The sequence below is a fragment of the Rhinatrema bivittatum genome, chromosome 8 (genome assembly GCF_901001135.1).
Source record: "Rhinatrema bivittatum chromosome 8, aRhiBiv1.1, whole genome shotgun sequence".
NCBI classification, from domain to species: Eukaryota; Metazoa; Chordata; class Amphibia; order Gymnophiona; family Rhinatrematidae; genus Rhinatrema; species Rhinatrema bivittatum.
In genome coordinates this window covers 251,956,589-251,971,828 of record NC_042622.1, presented here as the reverse complement: position 1 = coordinate 251,971,828, position 15,240 = coordinate 251,956,589, and positions in this window count along the sequence as shown.

Here is a 15,240-nt window from a genome sequence, read left to right as displayed (position 1 = left end):
GGGTACCCAGGTTACCATATACCCCGAAGGGCAGAGAGAGCTTCCTGCAGCAACAGGGAAGCGGCAGAGTAGCGTAGACAAGAACGGATTTGAGTCCTTGCTAACTCGGGTATCTAGCAAATGAGTGAAGGTAATATACCCGGATGGCGTGACGTCAGCATGAGGGAACGCCCTCGAGGTTCGCGCCAAGGGTGGTACAAAGACGTGGGTTGCATGCGCGTGCGCACCCTAGTAGGTACCTGGGAGGAGCAATGGCGGGAGGCTGCACCATAGCCGTTCTGGGGACACCAGAGAGGTCGGCTTGTAGATGCGGCAGTAGCCATCTTGCCCAGGTAAGCGGGAGGAGCCGTGAATAAGGTGAGGCAAACGGGGCGAAGCCGTCGAGGACCAACGGGCGCAACAAATATGAGCTAGCAACTTCCAAATTCGAGCTTCTGGCAGGAACACCTTGCCTTGCTGCGTGTCGAACTGAACCCCCAGGTATTCCAATGACTGAGTAGACTGAATGCTGCTCTTGGCTAGGTTCACCACCCAGCCGAGCTCCACAACAGGGAAATCAACTTCAAGTTACGAGGCGGCTCTCTTCCAGTGACTTGGCGTGAATCAGCCAGTTGTCCAAATACGGGTGTACCAGGATTTCACCCTTTCTCAATACTGCTGCAACTACCACCATTACCTTAGAAAAGGTTCTGGAAGCAGTGGCCAGACCAAAAGGCAATGCCCGAAACTGAAAGTGGCATCCCAGAACTGCGAATCGCATGAAACACTGATCCTCTAATCAGATGGGAATGTGAAGATACACCTCGGACAGATCCAGAGAGGACAGAAATCCCCCTGACTGCACAGCCATTATCACCAAGCACAATGTTTCTTTGCGAAAATGCCTCACTCACAGATGACAGTTGATGCCTTTGAGGTTCAGGATGGGATGAAAGGAGCCCTCCTTCTTTGGCACAATAAAATAAATGGAATATCGCCCCGTATTTTCTTAAGACGCGAGCACTAGGACCACAGCCCTCAGACTGAGGAGCCTTGTCAATGAAACCTCCCGCACCTGCTTCTTTTGCGGGGAGTGGCAGGGTGACGCCATGAACATGTCCCAAGGAATACTGCAAAACTCTCGCATAACCTTCTCTTATCACTTCCATGACCCACTGATCCGATGTGATCTCGACCCACCTCTGATAAAAAAGAAAGAGGCGACCCCCCCCCTAATCTGTTCCCAGGGGAGGGTCAGGAGGGACCACCACCCGAGCCTGAGCCTGAGCCTCATCTGGGCTGTCAGGGATGAAAGGACTGAGACTTACCAAAGGGCCAAGTCCTCTGAAAAGTTGCTCCTCTATAAGGAAGAAAACACCTGGATTCTCTAGAATGACCTCTCATGACAAGAGAGCGCTGTGCCTGTCTCATCTTCTGGTAAACGAGGAATCAGATATTCACCCCACTTACTGGCCAGTTTCTCTAACTTGCTGCCAAACAAGAGTGATCTGTGAAAAAGCAATTTGGTGAAATTAGCCTTGGAGGCCACATCGGCCAACAAATTTCTCAATCATAACTGGCGCTTGGCTACCACAATCAAAGCCACCTCTCTGGCCGAAGTGTGGACCAAATCACAATGCACATCAGCCAAAAAGGCAGCAGCTGATTCCATAACTGACCTGGGATTTACTCCAGAGTCATCAACCTCCTGGGAGAGAAGCAAAGAAGAGCAAACCACCAAGGAATAAAAAGTGATCTGCAAGGACACTGCCACAGCTTCAAATGCCTGCTTAAGTATAGTCTCTGTTGCAGAGGTGGACCCTTGGCCTGAGGTGGGATTAGCGCTACCTGTGAGGGAAGGCCCCCACAGGTCCCCACCGTTGGGAGGCGAGGCCGAACAGGAAGCAGAGGCAAACAGGGATTTTGCCAATACCAGCCCTCGTTCCCCGCAGGTTAAACCCTTGGGTGCTGGGGCCAGCTGGTTTTAGGTGGGCCTCTCTCTGCATGGATGATCTCGGGGAAGGCCAGGCGTGGAGCGAGACAAGGAACAACGAGGATCCAGTCCAGGGGCCACAGCAGGCAACAAGAGAAGTTAGGTCTGGTCCAGGGAGTGAGAGGTAGGCAGCAAACTCTAAGTCTGGTCCGGTCCAGGGGTCAAGCCAAAGTCAAACTGAAGAGCAGGGCGAAGGAACTAAGGCGGGGCTAGAACTCAGGATCAGGAACGAAGACTGGAACTCAGGACCAGGAATAAGCAGGAACGAAGATTGGAACTCAGATCAGGAACGCGGCAACTCAGGAACTACGCTCAGGACAAGCTGCTGACGTCATCAGTGGGAGCCACGGGAGCTTTTCCCGCCGTGGCCCCTTTAAATCTTGGTGTGTGGTGCACGCCTAGGAGCAGGATGCCGAGGGAGGCGGTGGCGTGGGCCACAAGGCGGCAGGCGCAGCCAGAGGAGATGCGATCCGATGAAGGGGGACCCTTCACCACGCCAAGGGAACCACGTCCCCAGACTCCCATGGAGTGGGACGAACGTCGGAACGGTGTGTCAAGCTCAGAGACCGGACGGGAGGAAGCTCTGCACAGTAAAACCTCCCGCTAAGTCTCCATATTTATATTTTTTAAACTTACCGGAGATCAGCCTTACATGGTTGAGCATAGAGATGGTCTCCGGCTGTGGGGGGAGAGGGCATGTGCCATCACCGCTGGGCTCAGCTTTCTGCATGCACTGCCTTTCAGCAGCTACCGGACCAAAGCACACATCTGAGGGATCATGGAAATCACCTCAGAAAATCTCAACTCGGGGATGGACCATTTGGTATCGCTGCAAGAGAATGGGGCGATAATTCTCTTTCCTGAATTCTCCTTCTTAAAATTGAAGCAGTCCCCAATGGGGAGATGCATGTCCACCATCTGCTGGAGATGGAGAATACTGGCAGGCTGAAGCTGTTCAACCCATTATGCAGAGGTATGTGTACTGTGATGTCAGCTTGCTCCTCCTCCATCTGCTTGTAGGAGTGCATCACCCACTTCTGGAGTCATCTGACTGGATGCTAAGAAATCCTCAATGGTTGTGCGAGGGCTTTATTCACTAAAGATGTCTTTTTTCCCCTCCCTGTAGGTTCAGGATACAAGAAAAAAAAATATATATGTATTTTTTGTTGTTGTTGTTTATCTACTTTACCTGTGCCTCAGAGAAAATCAAAATCCTATTTTTATTTATTTTATTTATTTATTTTATTTATTTATTTATTTATTTATTTAAGATTTTTATATACCGGCATTCATGATACAATCACATCATGCCGGTTTACATATAACAGGGGTGTACAATGAACAACAGAGTAACCTGTGGAAGTGAGCAGTTACAAATAACAAGGGAATTAAAACTGGGAGAAGAGAAGAAAAAAAGGAGAGGATAACATTAGATAAAGATATTTACATTAGATAAAGATATTTACAATATCTATAATATATTTAAATTCTTATATTTAAATTCTTATATTTAAATTCTATAAAATATTTAAATTCTTTTAATATACCAATGCTCAAGACGAAGTCTTATCGTACCGGTTTACAGCATAACCGGGGGAAAACCATTTAACTAGAAAGAAAGTTACAGTAAAACGGGGTGTACAATTCAGGGCCAATAAGAGAGAAAGAATTCGTTTAACTTAACGCTACTAAAGGAGTAGTACAAAAAAAGCAGAAAACAATTGACTAGCTTGGGGTGCTGATTTAGCAGCTAGTTTAAATAAACAGTTCGAGCATAACAGTTCCTTTGGATAAGGGGTAGAGGAGGCAACCGAGAGGGGCGAGGGAGGGCAGGGGCTGGAAAGGGGCAGGGGTAGAGGAAGTGGGTAAAGGGTCCAGGTGAGGAGGAAGGTAATAAGGAAGAGGTGTGAGAGTCAATGCTAGTTGGGGAGTGACTCTTCAGGGGAAGGCTTGAGAGAACAGCCAGGTTTTCAGTTTCTTACTAAAGGAGAGATGGCATTGTTCCTGGCGTAGATCCATGGGTAGTGAATTCCAATGATATGGTCCAGCGGTGGACAGTGCCCGTTTTTGAATGGTGTTGTGTATGGAGGATTTGTTAGGGGGAGCCTGGAGAGATCCTTTGTATGCGGATCTGATCGGTCTTGTGGAAGAGTGGAGTTCGAGTGGAATGATGAATTGGAGTGAGCATTGATGATAGATGGTTTTGTGAATGATGGTCAATGTCTTAAACAGTATTCTATAGTGGATGGGTAGCCAGTGTAAGTTTTTTAGTATCCGTGTGATGTGGTCCATACGACAAGAGTTTGTAAGGATCCTGGCTGCGGCGTTTTGCAGCATCTGTAATGGTTTCGTTGTGGAGGCGGGGAGGCCGAGTAGTAGCGCGTTGCAGTAGTCAGTCTTTGAAAACAGTATGGCTTGAAGGACTGAACGATAATCATGAAAGTGTAGGAGAGGTCTCAGCTGTTTAAGGACATGTAGCTTATAGAAGCATTCCTTTGTGGTGGTGTTAATGAACTTTTTGAAGTTCATTCTGGTGTCCAGAGTGGCACCAAGGTCTCTCACATGGCTTACTAGTGGTATGATTGGGTTGCTGACGAGGGGGTTATTATCGTTGGGAGAGATGATGAGGAGTTCTGTTTTGGACATATTAAGAACCAGATTTAGACTAGAGAGTAGGAGGTTGATGGAGTGAAGGCAGCTGTTCCAGAAGTTTAGGGTGCTGTTGATGGGATCTGTGATGGGGATTAGGATCTGCACGACGTCAGCGTATATAAAGTGGGTAAGGTTGAGGCTTTCAAGTAACTGGCAAAGGGGTAGCAGATAGATATTAAACAGGGTAGGGGATAGTGATTAACCCTGGGGTACTCCTTGATTGGAAGGGATGGGGAGGGATTCTTTATCGTTAATTCTAACTTTGTAGTGCCTGTTGTTGAGGAAAGATTTGAACCAGATGAGTGCAGAACCTGTGATGCCGATTTCTGCCAGACGGTTGATGAGGATTGAATGGTTTACTGTGTTGAACGCTGCTGAAATGTCGAGAAGAGCCAGTAGGTAAGATTGGCCTTTGTCAAGACCCATCAGGATGTTGTCTGTTAATGAGAGTAAGAGAGATTCCGTGTTTAAGCGTTTTCAGAACATACCTGAACATACCCAGATCAGTCCAGACAAGTGGGTTTTATTCATCCCTACCCTGCCCAGTTTCCGCCTGCAACCCCGGCCTCCCTGACAGCCAGTGATCTGGTTCCCTCAATGGGACCCGAAGCCCCTCCGCCGGCCCAGGAGTTCAGGGAAGTACCCTTGTTTTTTTGCTTTGGGGGCCTTTAAAACAGTTAAAAAAAAAAAAAAGTGCTTGCTTTGCTGGCAGCGGCGGCTTGAACGTAGTGTCTGGGCTGCATGTCAGGCAGCCAGCCCGGCGGGATTGTGCCTTGATGTGTTGAGGCGGAACAGGGGAGCCGACAGTGGAGGGTGGCCCCGGTCGGGGAGAAGTGCCTCCGTTAATCTTTGCTGCTCTGTGAGTTGGGTTGCCTGGTTTTCAGCTGCGCCAGCGGCCTTCTGTGTGCACCGGCAGGAATTTCTGGAGGCAGTGCACCCTCTTTAGTTTTAGGCAGCTGACGCGTGGTGCGCCCCTCCCCCTCTTGGGCCCAGCCGCGTTGCCGCATGGTTTGCAAGGGATTTGCTTTTATTTGCTTTTTTTTGCTTATGTCAGACAAGCAGCTCGGGGAGGCCTGCCGGGCCTGCGGGGTTCGGTCGGCCTCCCTTAATGACCTCCTCCTCTGTGCGGAGTGTGCAGGGGGGGGGGAGGGGATCGGCAAAGTGGACGAAGCCGTGGAGAAACCCACGGACTGCGGTGGCAGCGCTTGGGGCACAGGAGGGAGTGGCTATGGCCACGGAAGCGGAGCCGGATAGGGGGGTTTCTCCCCGGGGCTCCCCGCCGCTTCTTTTCCCCATGGTTCAGCTGAGGGAGGAGGACCCAGATGACTTGAGACCTTCGGGAGCCGTGGGGGTGGGGGTTCTCCTGAGTTTGTGCTTTTACTGCACGAGGCCTTCCTGGCTAGGCAGGCAAGCACGGTGTGAAGGAAAGCCCAGCAGACTCGGCTAAACAGATGAAGGTTCCTCCTCAGGGATCCGTGGGATCGTGGAGGCTGCCCCACGAAAGTCGCCCGGCGCGCTTGGAGTCTGATTCAGAAGATTCGGATGAATCTCGGGAGGATGAAGACAATTCCTCGGGGGCCGATCGAGGACCCAGGAGACTCTAGGACGGACTCTAGGACAGATCATGGGGTCTCTGAGGGTCCAGAAGCTGAGGGCGATGATCGGCGAGTGATCCATCTCTTTGAGAGAGGAGTTTTGCCCGCTTATCCCCCAGGTGTTGGAGGAATTGAGGATCAAAATCACTCTGGAGGATTCAGATGCTGAAGGGATTAATCCGGTGCTGGATAGCCTAAGAAGACCTCCCAGCGCCTTCCCAATTCCGAAGAAGATCCAGAAGCTGATTAACTGGGAGTGGGACTCCCTGGACTCAGGGCTATGAGCAGGCAGAGCCATGTCCAAGCTTTATCCACTGTTGCAGGAACATTTAGATGTCCTCAAGGTTCCGAAGGTGGATGCGGCAGTTTTGGCGGCCACCAAAAAGACATAAGAACATAAGAAAATGCCATACTGGGTCAGACCAAGGGTCCATCAAGCCCAGCATCCTGTTTCCAACAGTGGCCAATCCAGGCCATAAGAACCTGGCAAGTACCCAAAAACTAAATCTATTCCATGTTACCATTGCTAATGGCAGTGGCTATTCTCTAAGACCACCAGATTGCTGAGCTTCCACTCTGAAGGACGTTCAGGATCAGAAGTTGGAAGTGCACCTCAAGCGGGCTTTTGAGATTCTGGGATTGTGCCAGTCTGATGCAGCGGGCCTGTTTGTGTTGGATCCAGAAGCCGCAGGATCACTCGGCCTCCGGGACTTTCCCCAATCCAGGTGGCTTGCCTGAAAGCGGGGGTCACCTATGGAGCTGATGCCTTATATGACCTAGTAAGGATCACGGTACGCGGTATGGTGTCGGTGGTGGCAGCCAGACGTCACTTGTGGCTGCAGAATTTGTCAGTGGATCTTTAGTCAAAATCGCAGCTGTGTAATCTGCCCTTTCAGGGCAAATTGTTGTTTGGTGAGGATCTTGACTGTCTTATGAAGTCTTTAGGAGAGTCGAAGGGTAATAGACTGCCAGAGGATCGATAGTCTCTCTGGAAGCCTTTCTCCTCTCGGCCTCGTTTTCGGGAATCGAGGCGGTTTCGTCCGGCTAGGCCTTCAGGGTCCTCGGCTCCGAGACAGTCCTCGCATAGACAGCAGCCCTTTCGGGGGGCTGGAAGAACATCTAGAGGCGGATCCACCCAAGGAGCGGGTGGCATTAAGTTCTCCCAATGAGATTCGGCAGGTCCACTCCTCGTCCCTGGGCAGACTGGCCCGGTTTTACGGGAAGTGGACCAAGATAACATCCGACCAGTGGGTGTTGGGCGTGGTGAGCGAAAGTTACGCCTTAGAATTTTCTCGTCCTCTACGGTCAGTTTTTCTGGAGTCGCGCTATCTTCCCGAAGCAAGCGGGCAGCTGTCCATGAAACACTTCAGCGATTGTTAAATCTGGAGGCTGTGGTGCCGGTACCGGTCTCCGAACAGGGACAAGGTAGATATTCCATCTATTTCGTGGTACCAAAAAAGGAGGGCACCTTTCAACCTATCCTAGACCTGAAGAAGGTCAACTAGAGTTTGAAGGTACTGCGCTTTTGGATGGAGACATTACATCCCGTAATTGCAGCGGTATGAAGAGGAAAATTGTTGGCATCCCTGGACCTCACCGAGGCTTATCTTCATATTCTCATTTGGCAGGAACACCAGAAGTTCCTCAGATTCATGGTCCTGGGGCAGCTCTTTCGAGCTCTTCCCTTTGGTCTGGCCACCGCCCCGCGAACTTTCACGAAGGTGATGGTGGTAGTGGCTGCGGCCCTGCGACAGGAGGGATTTTTGGTGCACCCTTATTTGGACAACTGGCTGATCCGGGCGAAGTCACAGGAGGAGTGTGTGCGGTCCGTAGATCGAGTGAAGTCACTCCTGGAATATCTGGGCTGGATCCTCAATGTGCAGAAGAGTCATCTGGTGCCCTCTCACTCCCTCGAGTACTTGGGAGCCCGCTTTTACACCCAGCGGGGCAGAGTGTTTCTTACAGACAACAGGGTGAACAAGATTCATGGACAGATAGCTCGTCTACTTTGTCTGCTGCTGCCAAAGGTCTGGGATTATTTAAAAGTCCTGGGATCGATGGCGTCCACGTTGGAACTGGTGCCCTGGATGTTTGCTCATTTGAAGCCTCTGCAGAGAGCATTGTTGTCCCGCTGGAGTCCTCGGTCGCAACAATACTTTCTGTCCCTGTCTCTGCCGGAGTCGGCCAGGTCCAATATGGCCTGGTGGATGAAACGGAGCAATCTAGAGAAGGGAATGCCTCTCGAGGTCCCGGATTGGGTGGTGGTCACCACGGACGCCAATCTTCGGGGCTGGGGGGCGGTCTGTCTGGGCAAGTTTTCTCAGGGCCTCTGGTCGACGTTGGAGCAGGTGTGGACCATCAATCGGCTGGAGATGAGAGCGGAGCACAGAGCTCTGGTGGCGTTTCTACCCTTGATTCGCGCTTGGATGGTGTGAATTTTCTCAGACAACTCAATCACGGTGGCTTACATAAACCGTCAGGTGGGAACCAAAAGTCCCGCGGTAGCGCAGGAGGCTCAGCTGTTGTTCGAGTGGGCAGAGCTTCATCTCGAAGGGATCACCGCCTCGCACGTTGCAGGAGTGGACAACATCCAGGCGGATTACCTCAGCCATCAGCAGTTGGATCTGGGGGAGTGGGTGCTGTCCCCGGGAGTCTGGGATCTTCTCTGCGATTGGTGGGGGACTCCTTAGTTCGATCTCATGGCAACGAGTCTCAATGCCAAGTCGAAAGATGTTCTTCAGCCATCGGAGGGCGTCAGGGGCGGTGGGGCTCGATGCCCTAGTATGCCCGTGGTTGACCGGTGTCCTCCTATATGTCTTCCCTCCGTGGCCTCTCATAGCGAGGATTCTCAGGCGGATAGAAAGTCACCCGGGGTCAGTAGTACTTGTGGCGCCAGAGTGGCCTTGTCGTCCTTGGTTCGCAGATCTGCTGCGTCTGGCAGTGGACGGACCGCTACGCCTAACCCACTTGCTGGACCTGCTTCGTCAGGGTCCCATATTTTCGGATCAGGAGGATCATTTCTGTCTCGTGGCCTGGCTTTTGAGAGGAGGTGATTGCATGTGAGGGGGTATTCCGAACCAGTGATTGCTATCCTTCTTCAAGCGCAGCGCCCTTCTACCTCTTTGGCCTATTCCAGAGTCTGGAAGGTTTTTGAGACCTGGTGTGGAGAACAGGGGTTGGACCCTCTTAAGGTTTCCGTCTCCCATATTTTGTCCTTTTTGCAGTTGGGCTTATCCAAAGGGTTGGCCCGTAGTTCGCTTCAAGTCCAGGTTTCATCCTTAGGTTGTCTCAGAGGGAGAGTACAGGGAAAGTTTTAGCTTCTCATCCAGATATAGTGCGTTTTCTGCGGGGAGTCAAGCATCTCCGTCCCCTCTCTGTAGCATTTGTCCGGAATGGAACCTCAATCTAGTGTTGCGAGCCCTTTGCAAGGAACCTTTCGAGCCTCTGGGTCGGACATCTTAGAAGATCCTTACCCTGAAAACGGTCTTTTTGGTAGCTATTTGTTCAGCTAGGAGGATTTCAAAATTGCAGGCACTTTCTTGCCGTGATCCATTTCTCCAGATTTCGTCGGATAAGGTGTCTTTGTGAACGGTGCCTTTGTTTCTTCCTAAGGTGGTGTCGGTTTTTCGTGTGAACCAAACAGTGGAGTTGCCCAGGTTTCTGGATTGGACTCGGGATCCCTCGATGGAAAGAGAACTCCATCTTTTGGATGTGCGACGAGTTGTGTTGCGATACTTGAAGGTCACTAACTCTTTCCATTCGTCCTTTTTAGGGGAGCTAAAAAGGGAGAGAAGGCATCTAAATCCTCTTTGTCTTGCTGGTTGAAAGAGACTATCTCCGTTGCTTATGTGTCCAAGGTAAAGGCAGTTCCAGTGGGGCTTAGGGCCCACTCGACTCGAGCTCAGGCGGCGTCTTGGGCTGAGTGTCAGCTGGTGTCTCTCCAAGAGATATGTAGGGCCGCGGTGTGGTCCTCATTGCACACTTTCACCAAACATTACCGTTTAGATGTGCGAGCCCCAGAGACGGCTCCCTTTGGGGAGAGTGTTCTTCGAGCAGGTCTTTCGGGTTCCTGCCAGGTGTAGGAGGGCTTTGGTACATCCCACTTGTCTGATCTGGGTATGTTCAGGAAAGGAAAATTGGTTCTTACCTGCTAATTTTTGTTCCTGTAATACCACAGATCAGTCCAGAGGCCCGCCCTGGGGATCTATGCCGAAAGACTACTTGTTGTACTGCTGTATTTGCTTGCAAAGCAGTTTGCCATAATTGGTTAAGATTATTTCAGTTTCCAGTTTAATGTTTCTATATTGGTTATCCAGTTGGTCAGGGGTATCCATATTAGGGGCCTCGTTTGCCCTCTAATTTAATTATCATGGCTTGGGTATTGGTTAATACTGAGGGACTGCAGGTGGCACTCTAGTATATGTACTCAAGAAACAAATCGGAAACTGATCCAAGATGCTGATAAGCGAAGAAACAAAAGGTGATCGGTAAAAAGCAGCCTTTATTGGAATAAGCCCGACTCTGGCCGAGTTTCGCTCACGCAGGAGCTGCCTCAGGGGCTGTTAAGGGCAAAAAATATAACTCTTAAAACTCAAACGATAAAAATATAAAATTCACAAATAAAATACACATACATGTAATACATAAATAGGTGTGAATCAACTGAAAAAGAATATGTGTATGTCTTAGAGCAGTGGTTCTCAACCGGTGTGTCACGACACACCAGTGTGTCGCCAAGCACCAGCAAGTGTGTCGCGGCTCCCGGTGTTCCACTGCCCCGCTTGTGCTTCCCTTCTCCCCAGGGGCGGGGCTGAAGAATGGAGAAACACTGCATGCTACCGCTGGAGCCCAGCCCGGCAGGGCCGAAGAAAGAAGAGATGCTGCGTGCCGCTACCTGCAGCTGAAGAGCGGAGAGACCTGCGCCCCGACGCCAGCGGGGCCAAAAAATGAAGAGACCTGCGCGCCACCAGCGGCGGCTGAAGAGCGGAGAGACCTGCGCGCTGACGCCAGCGGGGCCAAAGAATGAAGAGATGCTGCTCACCAAGGCCAGCGGGGCCGAAGAACGAAGAGAGCTGTGCACCGAGGCCAGCGGGGCTGAACAATGAAGAGAGCTGCGCGCTGCCGGCGGCGGCTGAAGAGTGAAGAGACCTGCGCGCCGACGCCAGCGGGGCCGAAGAGCGGAGAGACCTGCGCGCCGACGCCAGCGGGGCCGAAGAGCGGAGAGACCTGCGCGCCGCCGGCAGCGGGGCCGAAGAATGAAGAGAAATGCGCGCCGCCAGCGGGACCAAAGAACGTAGAGAAGCTCTGCGCCGCTGCCGGCGGCTGAAGACGGAGAGACCCTGCGCACCGTGGGAGGTGGTTGGAGAGACGTTGCTCACCGCGGGAGGTCAGGCCAGAGGTGGCTGAGAAGTGGAGGCCAGGCTTATTGGGCCAAACAATGAGAAGAGCCTCCATGTGAGCTTGTGTTCCTGTGGTAGAATGGGTGCATGAGTGAGAGCTTGTGTGCCTGTTGTACAATGGGTGCATGAGTGAGAGCGTGTGTGCATGTGTGGTAGAATGGGTGCCTGGGTTCGTGAGTGAGAGCTTGTGTGCGTGTGTGGTGGAATGGGTGCCTGAGTGCGTGAGTGAGAGCTTGTGTGCGTGTGTGGTGGAATGGGTGCCTGAGTGCGTGAGTGAGAGCTTGTGTGCCTGTGGTGCCTTGGGTGCCTGGGTGCGTGAGTGGGAGCTTTGTGTGTGTGTGTGGTAGAATGGGTGCCTGGGTGCTTGAGTGGCAGTTTTGTGTGTGTTAGAATGGGTGCGTAATTGGCAGCTGTGTGTGTGTGTTAGAATGGGTGCCTGGGTGCGTGAGTGGCAGCTTTGTGTGTGTGTGTGTGTGTGTTAGAATGGATGCCTGGGTGCGTGAGTGGCAGCTTTGTGTGTATTGGGGGTGTGTGTGTGTTGGAATGCATGCCTGGTTGCGTGAGTGAGAGCTTGTGTGCCTGTGGTAGAATGGGTGCCTGGGTGGTGAGTGGCAGCTTTGTGTGTGTGTGTACTAGAATGGGTGCCTGGGTGCATGAGTGAGAGCTTGTGTGTGTGATACAATGGGTGCATGAGTGGCAGTGTGTGCGGTTGTAAGTGACAGAGTATGTGTGAGATTGTATGTAAGTGACAGAGCATGGTGTGATTGAGAAAGACTAGTCAGGGAGGTGACTGGTGTGTGTGAGACAAAGACTGGTCAGGGAGGTGACTGGTATGTGTGTGAGAGATAGAGACTGGTCAGGGAGCTGACTGGTGTGTGTGTGTGTGAGGAAGAGATACTAGTTAGAGAAGTTACTAGTCTGTGTGAGACAGAGACTGGTTGTGACTGGTTGTGGGCATTAAGGAAGAGGACTGTGAGGACAGAGCTTCAGCAGCCACTGCTGCTTCTAGTGAGTGCTATTGATCTTCAAGGGAAAGGAGTAGGAGAGTTGCTGGAGAGGGTAAGTAAAGGCAGCTTTTTAAGTTTATTTTTCTTGATTGACTGCCATTTTAATTATTGGGTATTATGTGATGTCTACTGTTTTGAAATATTTTGATATTTAGACAATTTTTATTAATTTTTATGAGTTTTTAATTGTTGGATGTTATTCTGTTCATCAGCTGTTTTGTAACATTTATTAAAAAGTTTTACAATTATTTCTGAGTGGGGATCTATCTATAGCAGCTTGGCTTGCTCTGTTTTCCCAATAGGAGGTGTATTAGTGTTGCGATCCCGGGCCGTCCCCGGGATCACCACTCACCCCGACATGGTCTCTCTCCTGTCCCAACCCGGTTCCAGGCCCCCCTGAGCCGCGGTCGGGCCGTGCAGGCCCCGAGAACGCTGCTCCCACGCCGTGCTGGCTGCCGGCGTTCTCCGCGGCTAGGCCCTGCCCCCTAGCCGCGCGCGCGCGGCAGGCCCCAGCTCTTAAAGGGGCCAGCGCGGGAAATGGCAGCACTACTCCAGGATGACGTCAGACGCCCTCAGGGTATTTAAACCCTGCACCGAGACTTTCCCCTTGCCTTGCAACGAGGTTCCCAGGTATTCCTGTCTCCAGTTGCTGCGTTCCTGTATCATTTGGCTTCTACTTGGCTTCTGACCCCGGACCGGCTTACGTTGATTCCCTGGCTTCTGACTCCGGACCGGCTTATGTTGATTCCCTGGCTTCTGACCCCGGACCGGCTTACGTTGACACTTTGGCTCCTGATCTCGGACTGGCCTACGGTGATCCCTTGGTTCCTGACTCTGGATTGGCGAGCGACGACCCTCCGGCACTTAACCTTGGACTCCATCTGACTCGGTCCCCGCGGGCCCTCCTAAGTCCCAGCGGCCGGGTTCCTACGGGCTCCTCCTGGGGGGACTCCGGCTTCCAGGGTGAATCTCCTAAGTCCCAGCGGCCGAGCTCCTCTCGGGGGAGGATCGGCTTCCAGGGCGAAGATCTTCCCACCACTGCGCCAGCTCCATCGTCTCATCCTTCCTCGCCAAGGCCCTTGGTCGCATAGGGCTTCCAGAGTCACTCCTTCGGTCATCCACGAGTCTGTCCTTGCCGCCTCCCGGTCGGGACCACTGCTGCAGCCTCCTTCAGCAACTCATCCTTCGGTTCCGATCGGCCCAAGGGTCCACGAATCCAACAGATTGCAAGGCCATGGACCCGGCGGACCTTGCCGGCCTCAAGGCTATTCCAGGCATAGCCCAGAAGCTGCAACAACAACAGTCCTGCCTCGATACCTTGATGTCGACCGTTCAACGCCTGGCGGATCGTGTGGAAGGGGCCTCCACAGCTCGCCCCTCAGCATCCTCGTCTCAGGCCAATGTGGGTTCCCCTGCCCCGGTACAGATGCCATCACCGCCACGGTACTCTGGAGATCCGAAGGCGTGTCGGGGATTCCTCAACCAATGCTATATCCGCTTTGACCTTCTGCCTGCGCAGTTCTCTACAGACCGGGTCAAGACGACCTACATCATTTCTCTCCTGGACGGGAGACCCCTGGCTTGGGCTTCTTCCCTTTGGGAGCGCCAAGACTCCCGACTGAATAACCTCGTTCAGTTCGTCAAGGCCTTCCGGAGGATTTTTGATGAACCGTCTCGTGCCTCTACAGCGGCCTCAGAACTCCTCCAGCTGAGACAAGGCAATCGCCCCCTAGAGGAATACGCGATGGAGTTCCAGACCCTTGCCACCGAATTGGCCTGGGGGGAGGACAGCCTGCATGGGATATTCCTGGAGGGTCTTTCCCCACAGCTCCAGGACGAACTCGCGGCTCGGGATCTTCCGGATGACCTCCAAGAGCTCGTAGAACTGGCTGGATGAGTGGACCGACGCATCCAGCGCCGCTTCCGGGAGCGAAGGCCCGTCCAGGGGTCGACCGCTCGTCGAACCACGCCACCTCGGGTCCGAGCTTCACCTCCTGCAATTGGGCCGGGGTCCTCTCTCGGCTGAAGAACGGAGGCGTCGACGCTCGCAGGGGTTATGTCTCTATTGCGGTGGTAAGGGGCACTTTCTGGCTCACTGTACAGAGCGTCCGGGAAACGGCCGAACCTAGAGTCTAGTGGGGAGCTGACTCTAGGCAGTACCTCTCCGAACTCCCCATGTACCGTCCCGGCGAGACTCTGTCTTCCTGGAGGAGGGTTCGATACCCTGGCTCTGCTCGACTCCGGGTCCAGGGGGAATTTTATCCTCCGAGATCTGGTACAACAACTACAACTCAAGGTCTTGCCTCAGGAGCCACCTTTGCGAGTATCCTCTATCCAGGGGATTCCCCTTCCAGGGTCCATCACCACCCGTACGCACCCTCTCCAGCTTCAGGTCGGGCTTCTTCATAGGGAGGAGATCTCTTTCCTCATCCTCGAGAAATCCATTCACCTGCTCATCCTAGGACTGCCCTGGCTAAGGAGACATTCTCCAGCGATAGACTGGCACTCGCTTCAGATCACGTCATGGGGGCCAGCCTGCTCTCATCGTTGTCTTCCTGCTCGTCTGCTTCAGACACTTCCGCTTCTGGCAGCCCCGCTGACGGTGCCACCACAGT